Source organism: Pan troglodytes, chromosome 23 (genome assembly GCF_028858775.2).
Source record: "Pan troglodytes isolate AG18354 chromosome 23, NHGRI_mPanTro3-v2.0_pri, whole genome shotgun sequence".
In the NCBI taxonomy this organism is placed as follows: Eukaryota; Metazoa; Chordata; class Mammalia; order Primates; family Hominidae; genus Pan; species Pan troglodytes.
This window is the reverse complement of record NC_086016.1, coordinates 20,558,003-20,574,389: the sequence shown is the minus strand read 5'-3', so window position 1 is coordinate 20,574,389 and position 16,387 is coordinate 20,558,003. Positions and strand designations below refer to the sequence as shown.

At 50.4% G+C, this 16,387-nt stretch overlaps 1 protein-coding gene across 20 annotated transcripts in view; it reads left to right on the top strand.

The window, feature by feature from the left end:
- MICAL3 (microtubule associated monooxygenase, calponin and LIM domain containing 3) overlaps positions 1-16,387 on the top strand; it is a 236,512-nt gene that overhangs the window by 164,895 nt on the left and 55,230 nt on the right. The gene's annotated exons all lie outside the window — the stretch shown is intronic.

Genomic DNA, 16,387 nt, shown 5'->3' with positions numbered 1-16,387 from the left:
TTGATGGTTCCGAGAGTCTGGGCGGTGTCTCCTGGCCTGCTCATGTCCTTCCTCCCCTCAGCCCCCCAGGTCTGTAGCCTCTTGCTCCCCTTTCTCTGAAATAAGTCAGTCAGTATCCTAGTGCCTGCAGAAGGGAGAGAAGGAATTGGGATGTGGGGGGGGCGCAATAAGTGACAAATTAACTAAGCGTCAGTAATAAGGATGGATACATACGTGTGCATAATTTTCAAATCTCAGCCCCTGGCTGCTGTTGCCTGCCCATCCCCCAGCAATAAAGGGGAGGGGACCACTGCTGTTCAGAGCGATGCCTGAGGCTTCCAGCAGAAAGGTGGGGACACCCAACGTGATTCTGTGCTGCCCATTGGGAACACCCCAGAAAATCCCCTTTGGATCTCAGTTTCCTTCTGAAACTTCTTGAAATCTGTTCTTTTTTCTCATAAATTCCCTGTCTGTTTCCCTAATTAACACACTGCCTAAGAGGGAGGCCGTGGCACAGACATGGAAGGAGAGCGGCTGTGAAAATGGGCCACTCTTATTTTCATGCTAAAAAATAGGGCAGGATGATGCCGTATAGGACCCGGTCCCACAAGTGCTCCCCGAGATAAAAACACCCATGTGGAGCTCTGAACAGCAGCAGCCAGGCAGAGATTTCAGGAGGAGTCTCTCCGAATTCCAGCCCCTTTCACGAAGCCCTGAAACCTCCTTGAGACTCAAAAACCAGCCCTTACCTTGCAGCTCACCCAGCCAAGCGCCTCACAAGTGCCAGCAAGTAGATTAGTCATAATGAAACAAGGGGTGGTGAGGCCCATTGGCACTCCTGCCCAGGTCAGGTCATGGCACTGTGGGCTCCTCTCACCACCGCCCGGAATTCTCAGCACCCTGTCGGCTGCCAACACCTCTTTCTTTATAATTGCTCCTTGTCTCCTCACCGCTTACCTTGGCGGGAGGGGGTGGTAGGCTTGTACGCAGAAACACGTTTCATTGCCCGGGAGGGGATGCGGGCCTCCAGGCGGATGGGACTCTCCATCAATTACTTCCGGGTTCTACCAGCCACGTGAACACCAGCTCCATTTTACTTCCTGTGGGCCAACTTCCACATCGCTTTGCAAAAGCAGTTTATGAACACTTTCTGAATATTTTGGGGGCCCTTTAATGGGTCTCCAAGAAGGACAGTGGGCAAGAGGTTGAATCACTGCCAGCATCTTCACCCTAACTCAGGCTAGCTAAGCCCAACCTTGTCAATAATGTGCTTTTCCTCCCAGCAATAAGAAGTATGCTGTGCATAGGCAGAATGTGCCTAAAACGGGGAGAAGGCACACGCCCCTCAGAAGGCCCTTGCTGGCATGAAAGGAAGTTTTGGAACACCCTTCCACAGACAGGGAATCTAGGGCCCCAGCTCCGCCTTGCTGCAGACTCTTGGGGCCATGCTGGGACAGCTACTAGAAAAATCCTTACAGAACTTCTCTTGGCCTCTTGTGTTTTCTTTATCTCTATTTCTTTCTGTACTTACCCAGCTCTTTGTGCTTCTACATTAATCACATGAGACTGCCCAGGTGTGACTGTTAAGTGACTGATTTCCTTATTCTGTGTTCTGTGAAACATCAGAATTATTGCCATTTGATCACTCTTATTTCATAGTCAGTGCAGCCTGATTTCTTTTAGGTCCATGCTTGGAACTGTTGGTCTTCAGTAATTGTTTTACATTGAGTAGTCCCTGTTCCCAGAAGAACCCAAAGCATTTCAGCCCAGTGCCTCCTGCCTCGCTGGGATTCCAGAGCCTTCTGCAAGGTTGGATTGTCCCTGCACCTGCATCTCAGTGTTACCCCGCCTCAGCCAGTGCCAATTCCCCAGGAAAGGAGAACCAGTGGAAGGGCACGGGCCCTGAGTTGTTCTGGTGACAGGCGCTCCTTAAGGTAGAATTAATTCCTGAAGACCAACACCAGGCAAGGTCCCAAGGGCACCAGAACTCAGGGCTTTCGTGGGTCTGGGTTTTCCTCAACAAAAACCTGGCAAAACCAGAGCCATTTTCCTGGCAGAGGCCTAAATGAGTATGTTTTCATGGTGTTCTCATGTTCTTCTGGGCTAATGAAGCTGGGAGCACTGTGTAAGAGAGCTCCAGAGAGGGGCGTAGCCCGGGCACTTGCTCGCTGCCCAGAGCTCAAATCTGAAAACTGAGAAGCATGAGGAGCCGACTCTCCTGCACCTGCGGGAGAAGAGCCACGCCGCAGGCCGTGTTCCCCAACCTTGCTGGCACCAGGGTCTGGTTTCGTGGAAGACAGTTTTTTCACAGACTGGGGTGGGCAGTGGTTTTGGGATGAAACTCTTCCCCCTCAGATCATCAGGCCTTAGTTGGATTCTCATAAGGAACATGCGGCGTGGGTCCCTCACATGCTCACTTCACAATAGGTTCCCGCTCCTGGGAGAATCTCGTGCCGCCGCCGCTGATCTGACAGGAGGCGGAGCTCAGGCTGTGACACTCACTAGCCAGCCACTCCCCTCCTGCTATGCGGCCTGGTTCCTGACAGGTGGTGGGTCTATGACCCAGCCCGGGCCACAGCGCAGGGGGTGGGGACTCCTGCCAGAGTAGTTTTCATGGACAAAGTACAACCTGGTGACCAAGGAAGAGCTGGTATCGATTAACAGGATTACGGCAGCAATTTATTTATTGTTGCCCTGTTCCCCAGAACTAAGACTCTAAAAAGACCAGGTTACAGTGAGACCAGCTATAAAATTTCTTTCCTACCATTTTACTGCCGAGAGACTAGGTCAGTAGGTTCTTTTAAAGGTAAACATTTTCTTCTAGAGTTTGATCTAACGTGAATTACTCTGAACCAGCTGCTGCCTTCCTTTTGGCCAGTTCAGCCTTCTTGGGGCATTGGCGTTGGTAGAGGCACGGGAACGCTGGGGTGGAGGGTGCAGGGAAGAGGGCTCTGCGATCTCAGAGAAACAGGAAGCACTGGGTGCTTAGAGAGGAGAATGAAGGGCCAGGGAGGTAAGAGTCCGCACTGGCTTGCTGTGTTGCCGAGAGCCAGCAGCGATCCTTCATGCTGCCCAAAAGACCGTGCTTCGGGCTTGTCTGTGTTTGCAACCAAGAAAGCCCTCTTCTCTGCCGAAATACTTTCCCCAAATAAAAATCGACAGTAAAGCTTGCAGTGCCGTCACTCCTGCTGTTTTCCCCACATGTGACTGATGCTGATCAGTTAGCCCTGGGGGCCCTTGCCATACTCACTCACAGAAGACAACGCTGGGGGACACACAGTAGCGGCAGCAGCGGTCGCTAACATGTAGCACGCACTGTGCACAGGCCCTGAGCAGATGCTTTGTGTAGCTGACCTTGGATCCTCACAGCAGCCATAAGGGAGGCAGGCCCCATGTTGCACATGGGGAAACAGGCACATAGGAGTTAGGCAGGCTTGGCCAAGGCCATGTAACCAATAAACTCAGAGTTGGGCAGAGGCTGTGCAGAGGACACAGGAGCTGCCCTTCATCATTCTCTGCAGCCTGGGCTCGGCAGCGTGGGCGAGAGGCAAGAACCCTATGTGTAGATGCCCTGGAGAAGCCAGTGAGTTTCCATTTCATTATTCCTGGAAAATACAGGTCTCCCAATTTGACAACCATCCCAGAGTTGGGAATGTGCCTCTGGAAAGACAGCACGTTAAATAGAGGCAAAGGATTTCATCACTGAGGTGCAATGGGGGAAGTCATTAAAGAAATGGAGGAAGAGAATGACAACCATCCGAATTGACTGTAAATAATATGAAATGGACTTTCTCTTCATTTTCTCTATATCATCCTTCGTTTTGGTCCTCTCGAATCCAGCCTGAGGTTTTGTTATGAAAAGTAAGCCCTTCCTCCATCCGTCTGCCCTGCCAGTGATGTGGAGGATTGGGGAACATGCTTGGGGGATGTTTTTTCTTCGAGTTCTGGTGTAACTGCTTCTAGCTTATAAATCTGTTGGCTTTTCCTCTACCACCTCATTTTCTGATACGTTTCAAAGGCCTGAGTGAAGGTGGAGCTGACACTTCCATTGTGTTACAGCTTCACAGCTGCCATTCACAGTCCTCTTAAGACATTGCCTGCCCTGGACCTGTGTGGGGTTAGGGATAGGGGAAGGAAGGGATGATTTTGTACCTCTTTTTGTGCTGAATATGGACATTCTGATCTACTCAGGCTTGGGCCACTCTGTACTGAACTCACACGTAAAGTGATTGACTCGTAAGTCTTTGGGCTAAGTGTGCATGGGAAGTCCTGGTTGTGCCTGCCAGCTGCAACGTGGTTCAGCATAGAGAGGTTTTCAGGAAGCCTCCTGGGCATGTGTGGCACGGCCTGGCCTGACCTCGGCAAGGCACACTGTGGCAGGGGCCCTCAGAGCTCTCAGGTTGGAGGTTTCTGGAAAATGGGGAAAAAGAAGAGTTGAGAACACAGCACAAAGGTAGGTGTGTTTTTCCATGCCATGTTCTCCCGTCAAGTTTTCTTCCTGGGTTTAGTGAGACTTCCTGCTGTAATGTCCAAGTGGAACGTTCTGTCTGTCAGAGGCGTCTAGCATCCAGCCAGGAGAAAGTGAGTGAAAGGCGAGAAGCCCATCAGATTCATCTCTGGTGGTCTCCTTTAATTCCTGCGGCCTCATGCACATGACGAACATGGACGGAGGGGTAGGGGATGTGCAGGTGCCCTCCAGGGGCATTGCCAGGAGGAGCAGAATCACCTTCCATCAGTAGAGTCGCGTCATGAGACAAGGGAAAGTTCAGGCGGCTCATGCAGCTACTTGGGGTGCAGGTGCTCAGCGAGTGGCAGTGACCAAGTTTGTCACAGCATGCACCTCTCTCATGGATTTCCTGTCTGTGGACGGCAAGCCCAGAGCTACCTGTTCACCAGGCAGTTCTCGGTTGGTACTCCATGTACTGCACTCCTGCTGGTCAGGCATTGCACCTTGGCAGCCACGGTGAAGGGTCGTGAGCTTACCACGTCAGACCTTGTGGAGAGTTGGTTGGTCGGCCTGTTTGGTAAGAGATTAGAAATAACTTGATATAACTTCTAAGCCAGGGCTTCTCCAGCCCAGCACTGTGGACGTTTTGGGCTGGATCCTGCTTTGCTGTGAGGGCTTCCTGTGCCTTGTGGTGTGTCGGGTGTGTCCCTGGCCTCTCCCCATCAGACATCAGTAGCACCCCCTCCCCAAGCTGTGTCAACAGAAAATGTCTCCAGACATTGCCAAGTGACCCAGGGGAAAAATCACCCCAGTTGAGAATCACGGATCTAGACTAAGGTTAGAAGAAAGGACATGACATTGACATGCTGTCAGCCTCAGTTATATTGTGGGAGAAGTGGGCGTGGGGTAGAGGAGGCCATCAGGATAGAGGACGGTGAGAATCAGAAAAGTGATCCTGAACAGTGTTGCCAGCTCCCAGCCCAGGCCTCCAGACCTGTCAGCCCCCACAAAACCGTGAACACACTTCCTAGTGGCTGTGCTTCCTCACACGTCGGGACCCCGTACGAAGACTGCATGCCATAGGACGGACAGGTGCAGATCATTTTAGAAGGCAGACCTGCAAAATAAAAGCAGAGATCTGTGTTGTTTCTGTACCCCAGTGGAAGTGCACACCCTTTGGTGGTAGCCCCAGCCTCAGAGAGTGGAGCTGGGTCTCCATGGAACCAGCACAGATCTTGAAACAGAAGATGTGAATTTGAGTTTCAGTTCTGCCACCTGTCATGTTTGCCGTCATAACCTCTGTGAGCCTCAGTTTCACCATGTGTAAAATTTTTAAATGAAGAAAAATGCTACATGCTCCTCTGTCTGCTAAAGTTGTTGTGAAGAGCGCATAAGTTAAGATGTATGAAACTTGTTTATTTAAAAGCATTACAAGAATATCAAATGTGATTGTCATTGGCAAGGATTCCAGGAAATTCTGGAAGAATTAGAGTGAGGGTGAATTAGAATCATTTCTACTGGCTGTGTACGGGCCTCCCTCTCTGGCCTGTGCCTGCTGTGGGGTTAGGACAAGGTGGCCCGTTGAGATATATCTTCAGCCAACAGAAGCTGGGGGAAGCAGAAGAGGTGAGAGCTTGGCTGTCTCCAGGCTGCAGCAGAGTGGGCTGGGGGAGTGGACCTTCGTTGCGTGCCAGCTGTTCTGAAGCACGGTTAAATCTCCATGGCTGCTTGGCTAAATTTGGCATTGCTTTTTCCCTCAGCCTGCGTGAATGGGATGTGAAGTCACCTACTGATTCCATGACACCCTAGGGGCTCTTCACTATAGTAACAAAAGCACAAACAGTCCTACACAGGATTTACATTAAGCTAAATATTCCTTTTTTTTTTTTTTTGAGATGGAGTCTCGCTCTGTCACCTAGGGTGGAGTGCAGCAGTGCGATCTTGGCTCACTGCAGCCTCCATCTCCCAGGTTCAAGCGATTCTCCTGCCCCAGTCTCCTGAGTAGCTGGGATTACAGTCACATACCACCACGCCCGGCTAATTTTTATATTTTTAGTAGAAACTGAGTTTCACCATGTCAGCTAGGCTGGTCTTGAACTCCTGACCTCAGGTGATCCTCCCGCCTCAGCCTCCCAAAGTGCTGGGATGACAGGCATGAGCCACCAAGCCCCGGCCTTCATTAAGCTAAATTTTCAACTCCTAACCTGAAAGTCGGAAATGTGAGTAGGAGCCAGGTAGCTTTCTCTTAGGCAGAGCAAGGGTTTATGCGTGGTCCCAGGGCCTGTCTGGGGTTGCTGGTCAGACCCAGGAGCCTCAGGTGGCCCCTTTGGAGGAAAGGAGGGTACCTGATTTCCTCTTGGAATCAGTGCACCAATGGGTGTTTTATGGGTGATGATAGACCCGCAGCTGCTCAGCTGCTGCTGATGCTGTAGAAAGGGTGCCCCGAGCCTGGGCTGTACGCTCCTGCACCATCAGCCTTTGTTCTTAGTGTCTGTCTGCTTGTTTAGAGCCTCTCCATCCCGAGACACTAATGATTCTCTTCCAGGCCAGCCTCAGTGGCCCTCCGACAGGTGAAAACAGAAGTGTGACTGTGATCGATGTTTCTCTTCCAGGCCAGCCTCAGTGGCCCTCTGACAGGTGAAAACAGAAGTGTGACTGTGATTGACGTTTTACAGGGTAGTCATGGGCACTGTGGCAGGCAACTTTAGTTTCTTTCCAAAAACACATCTGCAGCTAGCCAAGGGAGTATGTATATGTGATTTTGTGTCTTTAAAAGAAAGGCATCTGAACCTATTTAAGAGAAGCCTTTTGTTGGAACGTGGGTTTGTCTCTGTGGATCCTGCGATGTAGACCGAGCCTGCCTGAGGCTGTGTGGCTGCTCACAGGAGGGTCACATCAGAGCTGGCTTTGGATGCATTCTGGACTGAGAGTGTCAGGGGCACTCTGCTCTGGAGGACAGGAGGGTTGGAATAGAGCCTGGAGTCTTGGGGAAAGCACGTCAGCCTGGACTTGCTCGTGCTGACCCATGTCCTCCTCTGCCCTTCACCCGCCACGTGTCAACACTGGGCCCCTTTCTGGTGAGCAAGCTGCTTCCCAGAACCAAACTCCTCTCTACCGTGAAGTGAAGTGCTTGTGTCAGGACATCAAGCCATTCGAGGTAGTCTCTTTTCAGAACTTTGATGTCCTCTGTGCCATTGGCGTCTTCGTCAGAATTTCTCTCCTGAGTGCTATGAGAACTGTTGCTGTCTTGGTAGACTTGCCCTTTTCATGAGGCGGCCGTTCCCATTTGTTCTTGGGGCCCTGCGTAGCACCAAGCTACCTGACAGGCATGGTGGTCATGAAGTCTCTGTGTTAAGATCAGGAAACCAAGGCCAGAATATGCTCAACATTATAGTGGAGCAAAGCTCAGACACAGGATTAGAATTCTTTATCCTGATCATTTATTCAAAACACTTTATTGACTGTCTACCCTGATGCACTGATGGCTTCAGGAACACAAAGATGATGAGAATAATCCCTCTCCCCAGCAGAGCCTCTGGTTTTAAAGTCCATTCAGACCTGAACAGAAGGGGAGAGATGCCCTAATAAAGACGTGTATAAAAGCCCTTCAAGGGTGTGAAGTGGAGCCAGAAGCAGGATCGGGTAACGACGGCAGAAGTAGAGGGGAAGCCATCCTTCCTGTCTTCACCTGCCCCTTAGGATTTGAGAGATCAGCCCTGCAACTATTGACTTGACAGATTACTTGTTATGTAACTGTATGGAACCTCCCGGTTCACGAGCCACGTATTTGAACCAAAGAGTTAAAATATTTCAAATCCCAGCGCATAACCGCTACCCTTTCTGAGATCTTACCCAGCTACATCCAGGTGGGCAGGTAATGAAGGTAGACAGCTAGAGCGCAGCACTCGTGCAATTTAAGAGGAGACCCAGCTGAATTCCAGTGCTTTAGACATGTCCACAGCCTCCCAACGCCAAGAAGCAGCCATCAGGAAGGATGGCCTGGCCAGTTGATACAAATCAAGTCAAGGTTTACCTGTGAGATGGTATAACACGTGAAAAATACGTTTTCAGGAGAGCCGCATGACACACTGGTGAGTTGTATGTTACTGGAGAGTCGGGTTTATAGCTTAAAAGAAACCTCTTTGCCTTGACCAGATACATTGATGTGTACCAGGATTTCCATTTGCCAAAAAGGCACCTTGGGAGATGATGTAATCATAACAGTAAAAATAACCTGACAGTAGAAAACTAACTCGGCCAGGCACGGTGGCTCATACCTGTAATCCCTGCACTTTGAGAGGCCGAGGCAGATAGATCACCTGAGGTCAGGAGATCGAGACCATCCTGACCAACATGGTAAAACCTCATCTCTACTAAAAATACAAAAATTAGCCGGGCATGATGGCAGGCGCCTGTAATCCCAGCTACTCAGGAGGCTGAGGCAGGAGAATCACTTGAATCCGGGAGGCAGAGGTTTGCCGTGAGCCAAGATTGCACCACTGCACTCCAGCCTGGGTAACAGAGCGAGACTCCATCTCAAAAAAAAAAAAAAAAAAAAAAAAAAACTAATTCAAAAGCAAAAGTTCCACAGGGTCACACAGAGTGAGAGCAAAGGACTGCGGTGATGAGGAGCTCTCGTCCCCCCTAGCGGTGTCCTCACTGCAGGGGTGTCCTCGGCATGCTTAGGAAACAGTGTTTGGGTCTGAGGGGTGGCCCCCCTCCCATTTGGGTGGTTTTCCCTGGTACAGAACTGGTTTGTTCCCTATTGGGTTTTTTCCTCTTTGGCCTCTCTAGCATATTGTATTTAACTCAGAATTTCCCAATTCTTCTGATAAGTATCTTCAAAGCAACTGAATTTCCCAATGAGCCCATGTCACCTGCTTTCCCACTATTCTCAGTGCCCCAACATACAAGTAAAGTTACCCCAAAGGAAGAATAGTTCATGTGTAGCAGGCAGTTAAAAATTCCATCCTGGGGCCGGGCGCGGTGGCTCACATCTGTAATCCCAGCACTTTGGGAGGCTAAGGCGGGCGGATCACGAGGTCAGGAGTTCGAGACCAGCCTGGACAACATAGTGAAACCCGTCTCTACTAAAAATATAAAAATTATCCAGCCTGATGGCGCGCGCCTGTAATCCCAGCTACTTGGGTGGCTGAGGAAGGAGAATTGCTTGTACCTGGTAGATGGAGGTTGCAGTGAGTGGAGGTTGCACCACTGCACTCCAGCTTGGGTGACAGGGTGAGACTCCATCTCAAAAAAAAAAAAAAAAATATATATATATATATATACACACACACACACACACACACATACACACACGCACACATATTCCATTCTGGGCCAGGCACAGTGGCTGATGCCTATAATCCCAACACTTTGGGAAGCCAGGGCAGGAGGATCACTTGAGGCCAGGAGTTTGAGACCAGCCTGGGCAACATAGCAAGACCCCGTTTCTAAAAAAAATTCAAAAATTAGCCAGGCGTGATGGCGCACACCTGTAGTCTCAGCTACTCAGGAGGCTGAGACGGGAGGACCACCTGAGCCCAAGATTTTGAGGCTGCAATGAGCCATGATTGCACCGGTGCACTCTAGCTGGGACGATAGAGTGAGACCCTGTGTCAAAAACAAATTCTTTCCTGCATGATTGATTGGAAGGACTCTTAGAGACTAGGGTTAGCCTTAGCTCTGGCTCATGTGAGTCTTTGGACATGTTATTCAACATCACTGACTCAGAGCCCTCAATGTAATCACAGGGACTTGTGGGATTTGTGATGTTTAAGGCCGTGTGTAGAGCCTGCCTGTCGTCGTGCCCGGCACAGGTAGTCGCTCAACAAACACTGCTGCTTATCCCTCATCGCCCGCTTCACAAGCAAGAAATACCTCATATCATGTGATCTTGGAAAACTCTTGTGAACACACTCTCCCTGCCAGTAGGAAGCCACAGAAGAAGTTTGTTGGAGGGCAGCGTGTGGGGATAGAAACCACCCTGACATAGCAGTGGCTTAGAAACTTCCTTTCCACACATGGCTCTGGGGCTTGCCCTCCTGGAATGAGAACATAGCTGTCAACGGTATAAAAATGCGAGCCCCATCAAGCAGCCTCTAAGGCTAGTGAATGGGGCAGCAGAGGAGAAAAGCCCAAGTTGATGGCACCAGGTGCCTGAGAATAAGCGCAGGAAGACCTTTTGTACACTGTAGGGCCCTTTAACAAGCCCTCTGAATCTTTCCTACCCAGGGGTGACTTCTCCTAAAAATAGGCTAGAGCCCTTCTCCCGCAGATACCAGTTGATGTGCAGCTTGACCAGAGGAGTGGTGAAGTCCCCGAGGCAGGTAGTGACCCATCCCACTACTTTAGGTTTCTAAGTCAGGATGGTAGCCATGTTGCCAATGGGCTCTCCTGTGGGAACTTTAGCTCAAAGCAAGATAGGAGTGAACCAGTATCCAAGCTGATTCTTCACTGTATTTTGACCAGCCCAGATCAAGGCAGTGGGGTCCCTCTGCAGCTTCATACATTCCATGGGCCTGGCCCTAAACTGGAAAATGTCGGCCGGACATGGTTCCGAATGTTTCGGAACAGCCACACTTCACGTGGTGTCATCCCCGTTTCCCAGTATGTGAGGACGTGTGGGAGAACATAGGGACTGTACTGTTTCCAACTTGAACGGGATCAAACAGATGGAGGCATGGATCCCGCTTACAGCCCTGTCCATGATCTGGACTCTGTGCGAAGAGGGCACCCCAGTTTCCCAGGGTGATTTTGTGAGTTTCTGAGAACTGTGGATCAGGCAGCACGAACGTCACTGTGACCGATTTTGCTGCAGATCTGGAAACTTAGGCTCATGCTGCCAACCTGGCCGTTTCTTCACATTTCTCTTCCTTACATCTCTCCTGAGACGTTGTGGTTCAGAATGGGTTCATGGCTTGGTGCTTCCTTTAGTTCAAGAAGATCGGGGCAGGGAAGGCTTTGGGTGGACATATGGGGAAGGTAGCTGAAATGACGTTAGCTGGGCTGGGTGTGGTGGCTCACGCCTATAATCTCAGCTACTTGGGAGGCCGAGCTGGGAGGATCGTTTGAGCCCAGGAGTTCAAGACCAGCCTGGGCAACATAGTGAGACCCTATTCCTACAAAAACGTAAATAAGAGAAATAACCAAGCTGAAATGATGTTAGTTGATCTTTCTTCAGAGTCACAGCGAAAATACCCAGTACCGCCTGGTAAAAACAGTAGGAATGAGAGGGACTACTTAAGGAGAATCTCTGAATTCCAAAATGGCAGGAGCACACTTCTCAAATGGATGAGTCATTTCAATCAGCGCCATTCTTACGGGAAGGTGACGCCGGAAGGTGGTCGGAAGGTGGTCACGGTAGGCCCCTTTTATCTCCCTGAGGTCATCAGCCTCTCTTAGCAGATGGGTGACACCCATAGGCTATCAGAATGTGGGCTGCCCCAGGGCACAGATCTTGTCTGCTGTGTCACTGGTGTGCCTGAGCACCTGCAGGGTGTCTGGCTGGAAGCAGGTGGTGAAGAAACATTTGTTGAATCAGTGATTGGATGAATGAACCCCTGCAGCCATCCTACTTACAGACATGGGAAACAGGGTGGGAATCAGTCTGTGTACACAGCACCTTTCCTTCAGTCCTTGTCAGACTCGGATTCCATTCAAACTTTCCCAAGCTCATAAAGAAGGAAAGGAAAAAGGAGTGGGAGGACAGGCCAGAAAGAGGCAGAAGAGGCCCTCGACATCCTGATTTCCTATGCGACACCCTTCTCAGTGGCCCGGAGCCCTGAAGTGTCTTCAGCAGCTGCTGTGCCGAGTACAGGGGGGCTTTGCCACCACTGCAGGGAGGAGGAAGAGGAGCTGCCTGCTGAGGCCCTGGGAAGACCCTGCCTCTTAGTATCCTCTGCACCCGCCGATGCCTCTCCAGGAGTCAGGTGGAAGCAGATAAAGCCCCCTGCCAGCTCTTGCCCATCAGCCGAGAGCAGGTTGTCCTGTTAGGAGAAACGTTTCTTCCAGAATGATGTATGGAGCTCATGCAGGCAGTGACTATTCCAAAACAGAACCTGAGGTGCGGCCCAGAGCCTTTTTCCTATTTAGGATATGGCCCAGATCCTGGGAGCTGTTTCCTTGTGGTATGTGTGGGGCTGTGATTGGCCTCCCTGTGACCTGAGAGCTGCCTGCCCTGACTTAGTGAAGACTTGGCCTTGGAAATTATTGCAGATCTTTCATCCCGCTTTAAGCTGGAAAGTCCCTGTTGGGCTGTTGTTGCACTAAGGCATGTGGAGTAGAGGGCGGGAGGTAGGGCCAGCTAGCCCAACAGGCGGGGTGCACTTCGGCTTTGCAGTCCAGCACCTTGCAAAGCGCTTGTTTACATCTGCACTCCTGCTCTCTCCTCCTGGGTTCTGCTATTAGTTGAGGTCACAGGGCTGTCTTTGCTGCCCAGGCCCCTGCTGTTACCGCTCTCACTATCTTGGTTTCTCATCACCGCCTGATTCATCTGACAGAAAGCCCCTTGCTCAGGACAGAGAATCAAGGATGCTGATTGTTTCGATGTGTTTGTGCGTGTGGTTTTTTTTTTTTAATTTCCCATGGTATTTTGAGGCGAAGGGCTGGGAATGTGGAGCATATTTTGGCAGTTGGTGAGTTTGGGGTCCTTGCCCAGTGTCCTCTGAGTACCACCTTCCCTTTGGAAACACTGAACCCCCGGGAATGGCCTGCCAGTGTGCTTCCGTGTCCTTGTCTCTCCACAGGGTGAGCTGGAGCTCTGTGTGGACCTGGCTCAATGGCCTGGTGGGTCTGGCACAGGAGAGGCAACTGCTGCCTCCCAGCTCCCCTTTTCCACCGTCCCCAGCGCAGCATTTCTGCAGGCTTTCTCCAGGGACTGGCGTGTGAAGGATCTGAACAGTTCCCAGTGCTTCTGGTTTCTTTTTCGTTGGTTGTAGCCAAGCCCAAAATTAAATCAGCATTTCCCCTTCCAGAGCTCTGGCCCTGGGCTTGGACTGCCAAGTTCTGTTGCCTGACAACCCATTAGTCTGCGGGATTTGCAGAATCTCCAGGGCAATAACAGTGGGAAGACTGAGTGTCTGTCATTCCAGATGCCAGATTCTCTGCTCCAAGAAGCTTTCATGAAGTGCTGTGTCCCTCACCTAGAAAATTACAGTGGGGAGGAGACAATGGTGAAGATGCCCAAAGGGGAAGGCAGATAGGGCTGTTGTGAACATGTGCCTGGTTTTTCTTCTCGTTGTAAGTCTTGGGACAGCATGGTGATCTCCTGAGTGATGCCTTTCCTCCTCATGTTCAGATCTTGGCTCCAGGGCTCACTAGCTGTGTGACCTGAAGTTCAGTTACTTCATTTGCAAATGATAGTGCCTACCTCACAGAATGTTTTTTTTTTGCAGCCGGCTAACTCCATATGCCTCCAGAACACCTTTCTTGACTCTGCCAGGTGTGCTGACTCACTCTCTCTATGTTCTCCCGTGAGTGCATACATGGCTCATGGTACTTGACACGTCGTACTGAAAGGATTCCTGCAGGGCCCTCTCCCAGGTGCTACTGAAGCTCTTTTAGAGTAGAGAGTGTTTTAATCTGCTTTGTTTCCCATGGTCCTAGTAGAATTCTTGCCAGACAGTATGCGTTCCCCACGTTACCCACGTCAAACAGACGCCTCTTGGATGTTTTCCTTCCCGAGTTTCGTTCACTCTACTGTAAAATCGCTTCCCTCTGAATTGATGGCTGTTAGTTGTTTGTTTCCCTGAAGTGATAGTTCTTATCCTGTTTTTCTTCTCCCATCTAAAAGAAATACCACTTTTTGTTCCGTATTTATGGAATTCCCAGAAAGCTGATTCTTGGGTAGTTGCTTGACTTTATCTCCCTTTCTCATCTGCTTTCCATTGAATGGCAGTTGTCAAAAATAAATGATGGAAAGAATCAAATGGCGCCACAGACAGTGTATCCTCAGCCCTCCCCTGTTCATTATGGGGTGGCCGCCATGGATTTTGATGAGAAGGAAGGGATGGGAAGACTGGTATTTGGGAATGATGAGCTAGTGCAGCTAGGGCCTTTGCTGTCCCAGGCCTGGGAGGGCAGGTTTGGAGAAACTTGAGGCCAGATCTATCAGGATTGCTCTCTGCCTCTTTTCTGCCATTACCTGTAGTCCACATTTCCTCATCTTCAAGATGCCCTAGCCCAGCATCATAGCATATTCTTTTTGTGCCCTGAGCTCGGTGTTGAAGAATGGAGCATGATGTTTAAAAAGGTCCCCCAGCAAGGATGCAAAGGCTAAAACAAGTGGGCACGTGTACAGGGCACAAGTGAACTCAAGTATTCGTGTTTTGCCCCTTCATCACACCATTACCTGAATTTGTATATGAATACGCCACTGGATCTTGCTTTTTTAGTAAAGATTCTCTAGTAAATTCGAAAGATGCTATTTGGTGGAGGATGCCAGTAATTCCAACAGATGTGCCAAGACCTTATCCTGTGACTACCAGGGTTCATTAAAAACTCTTTCTGAGGCTGCCACAAAGACGTTCAAACACTGCACACAACAGAAGTGCAGGCCTTCAGAAAACACTTTGTGCACAACCTGTCATGCCACAAAAATTGCTAAATCACCTGCCGCTTTCCTTTAGCCAGGTTTTGCCTGATGGACCACCTGTCTCTCAACACTGGCTTGTATGATGTGGCATGCCAAAACCCAGCGTTGTCTCCTAGAGCTTAGAATGTTGCAGGAATCGGTGACCTGCCCAGCCAGGATGCCAGCCCAGTCATGACCTGCTCCCTCCAGCACCTCTGCCCCTTCTCTGCCTCCTTGAAGGTCTGGTAACACAGCCGGGCATGGTGGCTCCCGCTTGTAATCCCAGCACTTTGGGAGGCCGACGCGGGCGGATCACGAGGTCAGGAGATTGAGACCATCCTGGCTAACATGGTGAAACCCGTCTCTACTAAAAATACGAAAAAACTAGCCGGGTGTGGTGGCGGGCGCCTGTAGTCCCAGCTACTTGGGAGGCTGAGGCAGGATAATGGCGTGAACCCGGGAGGCGGAGCTTGCAATGAGCCGAGATCGTGCCACTGCACTCCAGCCTGGGCGACAGAGCGAGACTCCGTCTCAAAAAAAAAAAAAATGTCTGGTAACACCAGGCTGCTACCACATGGCACTGTGCCTCAGCCCTGTTTCTCAGTAACGACTGTTCGCTCTCCAGAGCCTGTGGATGCAGCTTTCCAGGAGGATGCACACGGTGGTGGGGAAATATTACTGAACACCAGACTTGCTGCTTCACTCATGTTTCCTGGGCACTCCCCAGGTGGCAGGCGTTAAGTGGAAGAGGAAGGTGACCGTGTGTGTGGGGTGCAGGGTCAACACGCACCCCCACATGTGTATGTGTGCATCGTGTCACTCGGTGTCCATGACGGCTCTGGGAGGTGGGTGGTGCCATCATTTATCTATCAGGAAACGAGCTCTGAGGAGTTCTGTAAATTTTCTAAGACCCTTCAGCCAACTACTGGTGGAGCCAGGCATCTGGAAGATGAGGAAATCCAACCTGGGGTTGCCCGCCTCCACCTGGACCCGGTGCTACTCATATTACAAGGGACACACCAGAGGACTCATGACGGCCTCCTCTGACCAGGATCAGGAGGACAAGGGACGTCAACAGAGAATAGTGGTGGTGATAAGGGAGGTAGCAGAACTGTTCCATGTTAAAGGAGACCAAAGCACAGTTGTAAAACACATTTTCAAAAATCCGAGTCCATAGCAGTACTTGAAAGTATAAAGTTAAAAATGGGAAAAGTGCTTCTTTACCAAAGAATGGTAGTGGAGGAGGAGTGATGGGATTTTTTTTTTTTTTTTTTTTTGAGATGAAGTCTCGCTTTGTCACCCAGGCTGGAGTGCAGTGGCGCAATCTCGGTTCACTGCAAGCTCTGCCTCCCAGGTTCACACCATTCTCCTGCTTCAGCCTCCCGAGT